The 13,295-nt window shown below is 44.3% G+C and overlaps 1 long non-coding RNA gene and 1 pseudogene across 2 annotated transcripts; both read right to left on the bottom strand.

Moving 5' to 3' along the window:
• Positions 1–3,336: 3,336 nt before the first annotated feature.
• LOC311593398 lies at positions 3,337–5,283 on the bottom strand. The gene is made up of 3 exons (XR_014777682.1): positions 5,098–5,283; positions 4,642–4,729; positions 3,337–3,900 (listed from the first exon to the last, which is right to left on the bottom strand). It is a non-coding gene; the product is annotated as an uncharacterized lncRNA (long non-coding RNA).
• Positions 5,284–12,002: 6,719 nt separating this feature from the next.
• On the bottom strand, positions 12,003–12,711 carry LOC311593860 (peptidyl-prolyl cis-trans isomerase A-like; annotated as a pseudogene). Its single transcript has one exon. The product of its transcript is annotated as a peptidyl-prolyl cis-trans isomerase A-like (transcript).
• Positions 12,712–13,295: the final 584 nt, after the last annotated feature.

A 13,295-nucleotide genomic window follows, 5' to 3' on the forward strand; every position in this document is an offset into this window, starting at 1 on the left:
TTGTTCTAAGATTTGGATTAATTTTTTACAAACTATTGGGAAGATCTTCTACATGGGTATAAACTGTGTATAAGGTAACCAAATGTGTTAACTCTCTTTGACACCCACACTAACCAATGCAGAGTTAGAACATACAGGTGCCACCAAAAGGTGGCTGCAGTAAGTGCATACCAAGTGGAGAAGTCATTCTCTCTCCCAGCTGCAAGTTGATGGCATAATTAGATAAGACTCTACGAAAAGGAGGTTACTAAGTTTAGATGAGCTGGAGCCTTTGAAGGAGATGTTGCAGTCACTGTATGACACTCTGGGAATGGAGACTAGGTACAGAGATATTTGCAGAGCGCCGTGGGGACTGCGTGCCGAAGGGGCTTGGAGCCCTGGCTCGCTTGTGCTCATTACAGCATGTAAAATAAAAGCTGTTCTACATTTTATACCCTTGAACATTAGAATTATTAACTGAGCGTGGAAAACAATCTACTAAAACTCATTTCACTGAGCGTCCAGAAGGGGGGACCATAGGCCACAAGGGATGCACTGTAACCAAATAAAATTGAGCTCTGGGAATCTGAAGAGCATCCTATTTCGTATAATTTGTTGTGGAGGCATGTGGAGTATTCACACAGTCTTGGAATCAAACACTGAGCATATATGCATTTGCCTGTTGTCCCCCTTTAACTCAGTTTGCACAATATCATGACAAAAGATCCCGGACAGTCATAACTGAAATAAATTCTAGAGGCAGTGGCGTGGTGCCACGAATGTGACCAGTTCACTGGTATCTGTGTATGATTACAGGACAATCTGTTCTACAAAATCAAGTAGAAAGAGTTATTGGGAGAGCTTCTGAATACATACTGTAAAACTTTTCTCAGAAGCCTAAGGGTATCCAATCCCTTGGCAAATTTCCTATGTGGCATCAAGAGAGAACAGAGATACTCATCCTGAATAAAGGCCAAACTCGGGAGCACCTCTAACCCACATAAGTCCCACCACATACCTCCCAGGTCCTGAGTTTTATTCCTAGAACAACAATCATAAGAAATAGGAGGAAGAGGAGTGGGGAAAGGGGGAGGGAAGAAAGGGAAAGAAGGAAGGGAAATAGAAGGAGGAGAGACAGGAGGAAGTTAGTGCCCCTGGTACCTGGCTTCCAACAGGAAGACTAGAGTCTGATGCACTTGATTAAGTTTGTGGTCACACTTTCCTTCTCAGCAGATGAGAAAAAAAATAGGCCCTCCTGAATCTACTAGTTACTTTCTAGATGTTTCCCTGACCCTTTCTCCAATTCTTGTCTCCTTTGGAACCTGGTCTCTTCCCTAGCCTTCACCACAACCTGCATCTAAAAAGTAGGGTGCTCTTAGACAACCCTCTCATGTAGACCCTACCTCTGTCCAGGCAGATCCTCATTGTCCATTCATCGTGTATCTCGGGGAACTGTAGGGACACTGTAGCCCTCAGGGAGCAGGGACTCAAAGAATAAGGCAAAGTGAGATTCCTGGCTATAACTCAGCTCAAGCCCTACTCACATCACATGGGCAGAGTGTGACGTAGCTAAACAGGAGCTCTGCAACGGTTTGGGTCACAGCTCTACGCTCACACTAGGTCCTTGGTGAGTCTATTCAACCTCCTCACACTTCAATTTCCTTATGTAAAAATGAGAATAACCAGAGTGTCTTTGAATGCAAATAATAAGCTCTTGTTGGTCTTTTGTTTGTTTGTTTGGTTGGTTGGTTGGTTGCTTGCTTGCTTGCTTGCTTGCGTGGGTGGGTGGGTGGGTGGGTGGTTTTTTACAGTACAGTGAACTGAAACCAAAGCCCTATACATGCATATTCCACTCTACCATTGACTTGCGTTCCCCAGCCCTCTTTATTTTCTATTTTGCGACAAGGTTTCATAAAACCCCCTAAGTTGATCTTGAGCTCACTTTGTGAGACAACCTTGATTTTGAGATCTTCCTGCCTCAGCTTCTTCACCTGGACTGGCTAGGACAAGGTCTCAATTGCCCTGACTTACAGTGCACTTAAGTTCACTTTTTGATTAGGTCCTTGGGCCCAAGATGATCTCAAAATCTTTTCGGCAATGAAAGCTATACCAGGGATCTCAGTGCCAAACAATAGCGAGGATCTCATGGCCAACTCCAACAGGAAGACAGAGGGATTGCCCACAACACTGTGACTTCAGTCGCAACGGCTGCAGGCAGCATGAGTCTAGGGAGTTCTATTTGTATCACAGGCTTTGCTTCCTACTTCCTCACGTGGAGCATGGTGTGGGCTGGTAACGTGTGGAGTAGTTTCCACATGCCTCATAACATGTTGCTCACCCTTGAGGCCAAGAACTGAAATACCTAAGGCCATAGCCAAGAGTTGCAGATTCCTAAGCAGACAGACACCCTAGGGCTGGGGGAGTCAGTTTAGCCTGCAGTGGATGCTGTGACTTGAATCTGTTGGTATTATGAGGTGGGACCTTTTAGGGAAGGAATTAAGTCAAGAGGGTAGAGCCCACATTAATAGATTAAAGACTTTTTTAATGGACTTGAAGGGGTGAATGGTTAATACGTTATTCTCTCTCACCATTTGAGGGCATTGTGCTCACCCCTTTCTCATTGCCTTCCAATCCCTTCTACCAAGCAAAGAGCAGCCAAACACTCTCCAGATGTGCACCTTGCTTGGTCCCTTGATCTCTAACTTGCCTGCCTTTATAACTGTGATAAATAGATTCTGTTGTTTATAAATTACTCAGCCTGTTTTCTGTTATAGCAGCATGAATGGGCTCAATAGAGGGTCTATAGAAAGAAGCAAGGCCAGAACAGACACACAGAGAGGAGTTGTACCAAAAAGAGGCAGAAAGCTAACGGCAACTCAAAGGGGGCATTGCAGATGACAAGAACAGCTGTTGGGCTCCCAATGGCTTCCCTGCTCCTGGCATTGAGCCCCATCTGCCTCAGCTGCACCCTCTTTCCTTGTGCTGTCTTCATGCCCCTTCAATAAACTCAGCCTGATGCATGGGCATCTTTAAGACTTGTGTTCTCCTCCTTCAAACCAGATTCTAGTAAGAACACATCCCCGCAGCCAACAATTACCTCAGGACAGACATTCAGCAGTTAAAGCTTCTGAGTAAATCATTCTGGATTTACTCTGTCCATACTCTGTGCTCAGTCAACTGCCTCTTCGGGTTTACTCAAAGTCCAGACATTGCCTGGACTAGTGTCAGTCTTTCTCGTTTGCTAACATCACAGTCACACTTTTGTACACGAGGATGAAAAACAAGACACTGAAATGTTAAAGGAAGGTGCACTGGATCTGAGCCTGTAAAGTGGCACTTGGTAGAGGACAAACGCACTGAGCAGTTCACAAACCATCTTTACGGTTCTCTTGTCCTGGTGCAATTTTCTTTCGAGCCAACCTGACAAATACTTGGCTGTGGTGTCATAAATAAAAACACACTGGGGGGACAACCTCAGAGCTGAGGAACTGCAGCTCATCTTCCAGAAAATTCTCTTATGTATGATTATTTCTTCTAGATAGGTCTTCTGACCCTTTCAGAAACCGGAGATTCTGTAAGAGCCTAAGGAAAATGGGAGTCAACAACACTGTCCTTTCTAGGGGAACTTCAGGCTATAAAATGGTGGCAAGATACACATAAACTTCAGTTCCCAGAATTAATTTATATTAAACTGCTGTCGATAAAAGAGGCAGAAAAATCTCAAGCGACCAGGAATCTGTGGGTTTCAGCCACTTTCTGATCTCGCCAGGTGGAAAGACTGGGGTGTCCGTCCTGAGCCTCGGGGTCTCTTCCTTTCTGCCCCTGCTCAGTGTTGCTCACGCTGAAGAACTCACAGGAAGAGCTTCGCTGCACCTCTGGGTTCCCTACAAAGACTCCAGTTCCTGGATGAGGAACTGCAGCCTTGAAAACATTTTAACGCACATTGGCAATAGCAAAGCTGTGATACCAATAGTAATCAAAATGGAACATAAGCACTTATCACAAGCCATCCCCAAACTTCTCCCATCGGTCTGCACAAAATCCATTCGACGAGTGATAAGAAATGTTCCTATTTTGTAGAATTGCAAAAAACAGGCCTTGTCCTAAGAACAGCTAGAACTAGTTAAAGTTATAGCCTGATTTGTAAGATGGTACATGTACTTCAATGCTGGCTGCTACCACTAAAATTCAGTTTTTAACTAACCTACTTCTTTGCTTTTTTTTTTTTCTAGTTTCTCTCATGCTACCAACTAACCAAATTTGCTGGTGTTCTCTGTGCACATACCCTGTGGAAGGCATCACCCAGGCGCAGATAACTGGAGGGCCCTATTGAGGTCACATGGTCCCAAGCAGAACACTTCATAGAATGGATGTGTGACCTGCTGAAAATGGAAATACCTCCTTCGTGAGTCCAGTCTTGGTTGAACAGCTCCAAGGGCCAATAGAGGACAACACAGTAATGAGCGCTTTACGCAGTGGCCTAAGGGCTGGCAGGAGTAAGCCACAGCCTGGTGAGGAGTCCAAGGGAGGCCACTCAAGCTCTGAGCCCAACATCTCAGTACCTGACTCAGCTCATCTCACTCATCTCTTCCTACAAACGATTGCACATGTGGAGAATGAGCAGCAACCCACTGAATGAAGTGCAGACGGCACAAAACCTACCTTCGCTCATGTGTCTGGACCGTTCATATTCCCCATCTTGTCTCCCTTGAACTTCTCTTTTAGCCCCCACTTGAACAAATGCGTAAACCTAAGAAGAAAAGCCCAAAACAGCAGACATCAGTGAAATAGAGACAGACTGGCATGCCAGGAATCCTCAGGATGGCAAGAGGCCAGAGACACAGCTGGTACTTGAGTTTCACTTTCTGGCTTCCAATTTGGGGATAGACCATGATCAGAGCAAGAAGGTGCCCAGAAGTTCCCAGTGGTTAGAGGTGAAAAGGTCCCCATGTCTGGAGCCATTTTCTAGACTAATAAAACCTGGGCCCTGAAGGATTAGGCAGGGCCTCTGGGTTCCTGGCTCCCTCTCCTTTAATGTCCCCTGCAACATCTGGCTCCCACGGTTTTCCTACTTAAAACAGTTGGTGTTCAAGATCCCAGCCAAGGCAGCTTTCTCACCATTTAATGTCCCCTGTCGATGCATTCCTTCCTTCCTCCCCAACCTGTGGTGCCCAGGGAGGGAACGGGGTCTTCAGCTTCCAAGAGACCCCTTTGTGCCGCAGCAAGTCTTTTCTAATCCTCTTGTTGCATACTCAGCCACTGAGACCTGGGTGCATTTTTTGATCCCCAAATTGCTGTTGAAGTTCTAAGATAAGCACCCCCATAAGATAACTGTATTTGGAGACAAGATTCTTTAAAGTGAATTAATAAGGCCTCATGTGTTGACCAAAACCCAGTACGAGTGATATCGTTGTAAGATTTTAAAACACACAACACAGAGATACACAAGTATACAAACACACAAGCCTCACATGATAGGTGATGGTTCTCAGCTGACGTTTCAGAACTCAAGAACCTGAAACAGGAGAATCCCATGTTCAAGGCCAGCCTGGCCTTCTTTAAAGCACTCACCTTTTTTTATTTGGTTGGGTTTGGTTTTGTGTTCTGAGACATGGTTTCTTGTATCCCAAGATGGCCTTGAATTTACTTTAAGGGTGAGATTGACCTTGAACTCCTGATCATCCTGCCTTTCCTTCTACTTCCCAGGTGCTGAGATTATTGGCCGGTGTCGCCAAGCTTGGCTTAATTTTTTCTTAGTTAAAAAAAAAAATCAAGAGAGGCAAAGAGCTATCATGTGCAGACATGAAGAGATAACAAATAAAAAAGAAATTATTGAATAAACTCATCCTGTCACCTTGATCATGGACTTCTGATCTGAGGAATATGTGGCTATAAATTTATTTCACCTATAAACCACATCATCAGTACCTGTTTAAATTATCTAATATATTAAACCAGGCGAGGTGGTACACACCTTTAATCCCAGCACTCAGGGAAGCAGGTGCAGATGGATCACTGTGAGTCCGAGGCCAGTTTGGTCTACAAAGTGAGTCCAGGAGAGCCAAGGCTACACAGAGAAACCCTGTCTCAAAATAACAACAACAAAAAGAACAAAAAACAAAAACAAAAATCTAATATATTAAAAAATACATAGGAGGCATAAACTGAGTAAGGTAACTTTATTTTCTGAACTATATACAAAATACCTATTTACAAGCCAGATTCTATAACTGAACTGCTGGCTCTTTTGAAATCTCATTCTATCTGTGTCCTTTTACCTAGGTAGTTGACCTTTCTCTTGAGCTCCTGCAAACCCAGGAAGGCTCCTTAGCTCTCTTTCCTAGATACTGTTTTACCCGTGTCCTGCCAGCTGCCTCTGTGTGGTTCCTGCATGCCCAGAGAGAAACTCACTATCTCTTACCAGGAGCTCCTCCGAAAAGGTCCTGGTAAAGGTTCTCTTTAAAAGAGAAAGAGAGCTCCATCAAAGGTCCAGTCGCTTATATAAGATGCCTCTAGCTCCTCCCCTACCCTCTTGGCAGGCTGAAAGATGTCACGAGTCATGGTGGGGGGGGCGGGGTAATGTTCCAAGCCAAGTCAGTAGGGGCCCAATCATTTCACCTTTGGTGGCGTAGCTCGAGGCCATGCAGCTGACTTTGCCTGGGGTCATAGAGCAAAGACCACAAGACCAGGCTGGAGAGATGGCTCAGTGGTTAAGAGAGCCGCCTGCCCTTCCAGAGGTCCTGAGTTCAATTCCCAGTAACCACATGGTAGCTCACAACCATCTATAATGTGACCTGATGCCCTCTTCTGGCCTGCAGGTGTACATACATGCACAGAACACTATATACTTAATAAATAAATAAATCTTTAAAAACAAACAAAAAGAAAACAAAACAAAACAAAAAACCACACACACACACACACACACACACACACACACACACACACACACACACACACGACCTCTCCCAAGCAACTTACCTTAAAATAGGAAGGAACTTCTTGTTCTTATCTATGGAGGTTTTAGAGGCCCAAGCTGCGTCTCTTCAAATCATACCTAACTGCATTTGGCAAACTCACTATCTATTTAGGCTCTTATATTTCTCTAATGATTGGGTTTTCTATGTACGACGATCACATATCCTGTAACAATCACCTGTGGTGCTTTTTTTTTTTTCATCGCAATGCAAGCAAATTAATAACTCAAACTATCGCTTGGCAACACTGGAGCAACCAAGAAGAAATGTCATTCATGAAGCCAGCATGTCACAAAGCTGATGCTACTCCTACGCGCCGTATCCAAGTGTACAGCTAGACAAAAATGTAGCTAACGAACTCAATCAAGCACTGGAGTCCTGCGTCTCAGACTGGAAGCCCAGTGTCTTACTCTGTGATGAATGCTGTTCCTTCGTGAAGCATGCTGGGAGTGCTAGAGTCTAGCTTGGTGTTTCCTGCTGGTTTCTCTCTCTGGAGAGCATGCCTTTGCCCCCAGCCAAGCCTCGATATACCCCAGAGAGAGTGAGAGGAACTGGGACTCTGCTGTGACTGTTGACCTCAAACAAGTAAGAATAAGTAGCAAAAACGCTCCCTAGTTGGAAACACTCCACGAAACTGAGGGGGTGGGGGGCGGGAAGGAGCCTGACGGGTAAGCAAAGTGATTTGCATGCATGTCTATCCTCCTAAAATGCTCTGTAACCCTATCTTCCTGCTGGCCCCCTTTCTGCCGTTCAGAAATCAACCTGGAGTCTCTTGAACGCATCTGTGCCCTTCACCTCAGTCGCTTTTCTCAGTAACTTGTTCCACATGGACAGTGCCCCGTGCGAGAGGAGCTCCGCTGGGGCTCCCTGTTTACTCTGAGTTTCCTAATTTTATGAACAATTTCCTAACAATAAGGCCAATTAGACCATGGCATCCTGTTCCAGGGACAGTGGCAGAGTCCCCAGCGAGAATGCAGTCCAGCTTGGGCCACATAGAGCGCTGTGGAGTTCTGAAGGGAAGCGTGGAAGCTGCGGCCAGTCAGGCTACTGTCTAATTCTGTAGCTGTTTTTCCACCCCTGAGAGCTGAGCGGTGCCAAGCAGATTCCGTGACAGTGAAATGACTGCTCTGCCATCTTCAACAAAGGCAAAAGAAGCTGCTGGGTTTTCAGTCATGGGAACCTTAGGTAGGATTAAGGCTCGTGCTAAGGATTAGGAAAGGTCTTTTTGCATTACCGGAGCAATACCTGTTGGAGTGCTGACGACACGCGACAAACGGGCGGATTTCAGGGAAAGCCAGCATGGAAAATAACCCAACGCAAATGTAATGGATCAAATAGCCTCTTCGAAAAACCGCAATTCTCAGATCCACATTTTTTATTAAAGTAGACTTTCATTTGGTGATGCAGACTTTACCAAATCCAGCAGTTTTCTAAACCAAAGAAATCTTATGGCCAGCAATAAATTTCCTGCAGGAGATCGGTCTCTAATCAGTTCCATTACAGCAAGCCCAAGTCGTCCTGCTTACCTCCAAAAATATACAATTACAGGAATTAGCAGAGACCAATGAATTTTTAATTTTTGCCTGTTAGTTCAAACCACATGAAATATCTCTGCAACCGGATATTTTTATTGAGACCAAAGCACCCACATTCCAAGCCATGCATCCCTGTTCGGTCTTCTGAAGCCTAATCAACTCCGTACTATCTGTTATCAATATGTTGTTATTCAAACCATTCTTTCGCTTGACTCTGTTCATTCTCCATTTGTGCATATTTTTAGGGAATATCTATAATGCACTATGTACCTTACCTACTGGAACCTCAGAGAACAGCAAGCAAGTACTATTGATATTGCTATTTTACAGCTTTTATGATGGGGAAATCACAGAATTTTGGAACTGAGTAGAGTTATTTAAAAACAAACCACTTATGATGATCACACATGCAAAGGTTTCTCTTAATTATGTGTGATGCGGGATCCACCTGTGTGCACTTTTATACATATGTTCTCTTTGATATAAAATGTAACCAACTATAGTGAGAGGACACGCCAGCATGTGGAGAGGCGGAGGAGCAAAGTTCTCTGCTCCGGCTTCACTGATGACCCAACTTTAAGGGTCTCTCGGCCCTCCCCCAAACTGCAGCTCAATAGCACTGCTCTCAGCCAGGAGCATGAACAAGTAGTTCCAGGAGGGTCAATCCAGCCTCTACTACAGAGAAGAGGAAAGGGCCTGTCTCAAAAAAAAAAAAAAAGAGGAGAAGAAGAAAAGGAGAGGAGGAGGAAGAAGAGGAAGAGAAAGAGGTAGAGAATGAGGAGGAAGAGAAGGAAGAAGAAGAGGAGAAGTAGGAAGAAGAAGAAGAAGAAGAAGAAGAAGAAGAAGAAGAAGAAGAAGAAGAAGAAGAAGAAGAAGAAGAAGAAAAAGAAGAGTTGTTTCTGGTTTTATTTATTTTTCTTCTCCCTCCTGGCTAAATATCATTCTTTTACCTCTGGATATGGGTAGGTAAAGCCAAGGATTTGTAGCCTGGTTTTTTCCCAGGCTAGCTTTCCAGTTATGGTCATCAACACACACACACACACACACACACACACACACACACACACACACACACACACAGTGGGCGTGGGGGGAGGCATGAGTATGCATTGACAGCACAAGATCACAGCATCTCCTAGTCTTACAGATCCTATTCCAACTGCTTTCTTAGCTGTGTTATTGTGTCCTGTGTCTGACTCTGTTTTGAGCTCCTAACTCAGTCCTCTCTCTTTCCTGGTTGAGATAAGGATCCCTGCACCCTTTACAGCAGCTGTCCTGTGATCTCAGCTCTCTTCCTTGGGTCCATCAGGAAGTCAGCCCAGCTACGAGACTCTGCGAGACTCTGCGTTGCACCCAGATTCATCCCTTCCAAGCACGCCCCTGCCTCCCAGGGCTTCCTTATCCAGCCCTCTCCACCTCCCTCCACAAGCCGGAACAGAAGGGCCGTCTGGATCACCTCCTGTTTAGTTTGGTTTCATTTGCTTTTCTGGTCTTCTCCACTTCTTTCTGTAACATCTCTTCCCTGGTTGTTCATCAAGACGTGTGGAACCTAACCATAGATTTCTTTTTAACTCTGAATATTCCTGACCCTGGCCTTGGTACCTCAAACAACAGAATCCCAGAGTTCACTGGCTCCCTGAGACTGATTCTTGGAGGGCCCAGCCCTAAACTCTGCTGGCCACTCCTTCCCAGCTGACAGCCCTTAAGTGTCCGTGCTTTCTCATCACCTCAGGATCCAAGCACACTCGTCTAATTCAGAAGCTCTTTCCACACCTTCTACATGTTTCCAGTTTACCATTCCCAAAAATCGTAGATCTTTTTCCTTGGGGCAAAAAACCATGTTGTTCTAGGAGGTTCAAATTGCAATGGCAGATATTTCTACAGCAGGAAAGGATCTCCACCCATAACTCAGGTATACCAGGGACGTCTTTGCTTGTTTTCTGTCTTTCTGATGGATCTAATTTCTCACTATCAGTTTCCATCCCATCTGGCTGACAACACAGTCTAAAGTGGTCCTTGAGCTTTCCCAAGACCTACAAAGGCTTTGGGAAATGAGCAGACCCAATGGGCTCTGTCTTTGGTCTTATCCTCAGACATCATGTGACTTAAGCATGCATTGTCCCTGTGCCATGGCTCCTCAGGTGTGAACACACTGGATCATTGGCATTGAGATTTATCATTCTGATTCCCTGAGGAACTTCTCCTAACAAGAAATGCCTTCTTCCAAAGGCAAATAAAATGTACTATATACAAACAGCATAAAATTAAAATTTGACTAAACTTTAGAAACATCAATGAAACTTGTGTCTAAGGTATTTATAAATCTCATGCTTGATTTATCCTTTCTAAGTCTAGAATGTAACAATTGAATCTTTGTTCAGTAAGTCATTTTTTTATTCCAAAACTATAAAGAGAGAAATGCCTTCTTGGAGATGCACAGAGCACTCTCCCCAGCCTTTCACTCATTGTCACATCTGAATCAGAGAGAAAGCCTTCAATCTTTCTTCTGAGGCTCTTCAAATCAAAGCCAGAAGTCTTCAGGCTGCCTCTGGCTTCTGCCCTGTGCTATCCCCACCTACAGCAGGACACTTGAACATCTGCCCTATTGAAAGACAAGAATAGCAAAAAAGAGATAACTTATTTATCAAGTTAATATCCAACCTCTTTAGCAATGCTCAACTAAATATTAGTACATTGCAACATGCCTGTACTTTTATCATAAGTTCAGATAATCCTGGGTCCATTGGAAATGTAACTGAGCGTTAAAAAGCCAAATTGGACTTCTTTCACAAGAGCGGGACACAACACTACCACACCCTATGCTTTCTACTTTCCAAGCTGGAAATAAGAGCAGACATTCAGCTAATAAATAGAGCCATGGGAGCAAGAAAAAGAAGAGTAGATTCAACTCTGCTTTTTTGTCAGTTGTCACCTTCTTCTGAAGGGATGGCAATGGAAAGCTTTGTTCAAGAACCTACCATATCGCCAGGTGGTGGCGGTGCACGCCTTTGACCTAGCACTGGGGAAGCAAAGACGGAGAGATCTCTGTGAGTTTGAGGCCAGCCTGGTCTACAGAGCAAGTTCCAAGACAGCTAGGGCTGTTGCACAGAGAAATTCTGTGTTGAGACGACAAAACAAACTAACAAAGAACTTTCCATAGTGTTCCAAAGGAGCGTAGCCTTCATAAAAGTCAAAATATTGTTGAAAATCTGCTTGTTAGTCATAATGAGATAGGAGGGGAGGGTCCTACAGAGCCTGGAAGAGACATAACAAACAACAAGATGGTGCTGGTAAGTGTTTTTATATTTTTTCTTATTTACTTTTTATTCATAATCATAGATTTAACTCTGCAAACCAGCTAGACTTTGAGGGGAATGAGGAAAAATATAAGACCCAAATAACTTCAGTGAGAGCAGAGATTACAGGGTACTGAGAGCAGACGGGGTGCGGGCACTCTCTTGAGCTACAGAAGGAACGGTCTGGTGGGTAAGGTGCTCGCAAGTCAAAAGACTTAGAGCTGTTCACAGTTGGAAATGGTGATTTTTCTTGCTGGTCTTGTCATTCCTGGACTCAGATCTCTCCACGGCTTCCACAATGCTCATGCCTTCCTTCACCTTCCCAAAGACCACATGCTTGCCATCCAGCCACTCAGTCTTGGCAGTGCAGATAAAAACAAAGCAAAAAAAAACCCAAAAAACAAAAAAACAAAAAGCCTGGGAACTGTTTGTGCTTAGTCCAGCATTTGCCATGGACAAGATGCCAGGGCCCGTGCACTTCAGGATGAAGTTCTCATCCTCAAATTTCTCCCCATAGATGGACCTGCTGCCAGTGCCATTACATCCTGTGACATCACCCTCCTGACACATGTATCCTGGAATAATCCTGTGAAAGGAGGAACTCTTACATTCAAATCCTTTCTTTCCAGTGCTCAGAGGATGAAAGTTTTCGTCCACCTTTGGAACTTTGTTGGCAAACAGCTAGAAGGAGACGCGGCCCAGGGTTTCACCAACTGCCTCGATGTCCACAGCCCTGCACTCCTGCTCACAATGAGCATCCAAAGCATCATTTGAAAGAGGGCTATGTAAACTGACGCTAAGTGTGCACATTCCCTCCCAGAGTAGAAGGCCAAAATGAAAACGTTTTCCATGGTAAAGCAACCAGATATGATCTCTACTTCATGTCAGACTGGATACATAGTAGCCAACATGAAAAAAAAATGCTGTCAGTCATGCTGTTCATTGCACATTAATGTAAATGCACAAGAAATTCAACTTGCTTGTGAATGGCTGCCAAGTCTGAGTGTCTCTCCCGCTCCGCCAGTCATGTCCTTTGCAAGCCACGGAAAGGGCAACCAAAAGACAAGGGACATGGCAAGGAAGTCGTCGGCAACATCATTTGTGTAAAATGCAACTAGGCCTGTGGGTTGTGTAGCAAAATTCTGCAGCAGATTTGCTGGTACCAGTGCCCACCGATAGCGATAATTACAATAACAACCATAAAAGTGCTGATGATCTTCAGCTGTAGACAGCGCAGGGCAGAAAAGCCAGGGACTTATTTTATTTTAGGTGTTTGACTATTCTATTTCAAGAAACCGGGTTTGCTTTTTCCCCTTCTGAAAACACAAAGAAACAAAAAAAATCAAGAAAACAAATTGTTGCCAGTATTTCCCACTGGTTCTTGTTTGTTTGTTTGTTTGTTTGTTTGTTTTTGTCAGTACCACACCACTTTGATTATTATAACTTTTGTAGTATGTTTGAATCCAGGAAATGTTAGCCTCTTAATTTTGTTATTTTTCAGGACTGTT

The sequence above is a fragment of the Acomys minous genome (genome assembly GCF_964271855.1).
Source record: "Acomys minous genome assembly, chromosome: 3".
Classification (NCBI taxonomy): Eukaryota; Metazoa; Chordata; class Mammalia; order Rodentia; family Muridae; genus Acomys; species Acomys minous.